General features: G+C 48.8%; 1 protein-coding gene across 4 annotated transcripts in view; it reads right to left on the bottom strand.

The window, feature by feature from the left end:
* Positions 1–562, bottom strand: part of fgfr3 (fibroblast growth factor receptor 3) — a 75,505-nt gene that overhangs the window by 45,008 nt on the left and 29,935 nt on the right. The gene's annotated exons all lie outside the window — the stretch shown is intronic.

The following is a 562-nucleotide window of genomic DNA, read 5'->3' as shown; positions in this document are numbered from 1 at the left end:
GGACTTATTCATCCTTTTTAAGTCAGTGATGTGGGAAGAGTGTTTGCATGTGTCCTCCTGCAGTGTGGAGATGATATGTGGGTCCAGGAGGAGAAGCTGTCCATCTCTGATCAGTTCTGGAAAAGGCCATTTTCTCCCCGGCTTGCAGCCAAACACATGCATCTGTGTGTGTTTGTGTGTGACCACACACAACGACAACGGACGACACAGCACAGCACAGACACACAGCACACACACACACACAGCACAGCACAAGCACAACAACCAACAGGCAACACACACACACACACAGCGTCCACCGGCACAGACTTTCACGCTAACACGCAGCCAATTTTCACACCAGATTTTTTTTCCCTCCTTTTGCACGTCAAAGGTGAAATTCATTATGTATGAGTGGAGTGTGAGTAACGTCTTAAACAAGTGTGTGATGCAAACAGAGCTCTATTAGAATTGCAGGATGTGGAGGATGTGAGGGGGTAGCGGGGGGGGGGGGGGTTCAGAAGGAGCAATGCAGTAGCTTAAAAGTCTGGCTGGCTTTTTTCCCGTAAAACTCATTGGACAC

The sequence above is a fragment of the Morone saxatilis genome, unplaced genomic scaffold (assembly GCF_004916995.1).
Source record: "Morone saxatilis isolate NCDOM2014 unplaced genomic scaffold, NCSU_SB_2.0 Contig3, whole genome shotgun sequence".
In the NCBI taxonomy this organism is placed as follows: Eukaryota; Metazoa; Chordata; class Actinopteri; family Moronidae; genus Morone; species Morone saxatilis.
Note: the sequence above shows the minus strand (reverse complement) of the source record. Positions and strands in the feature narration are given on the sequence as shown.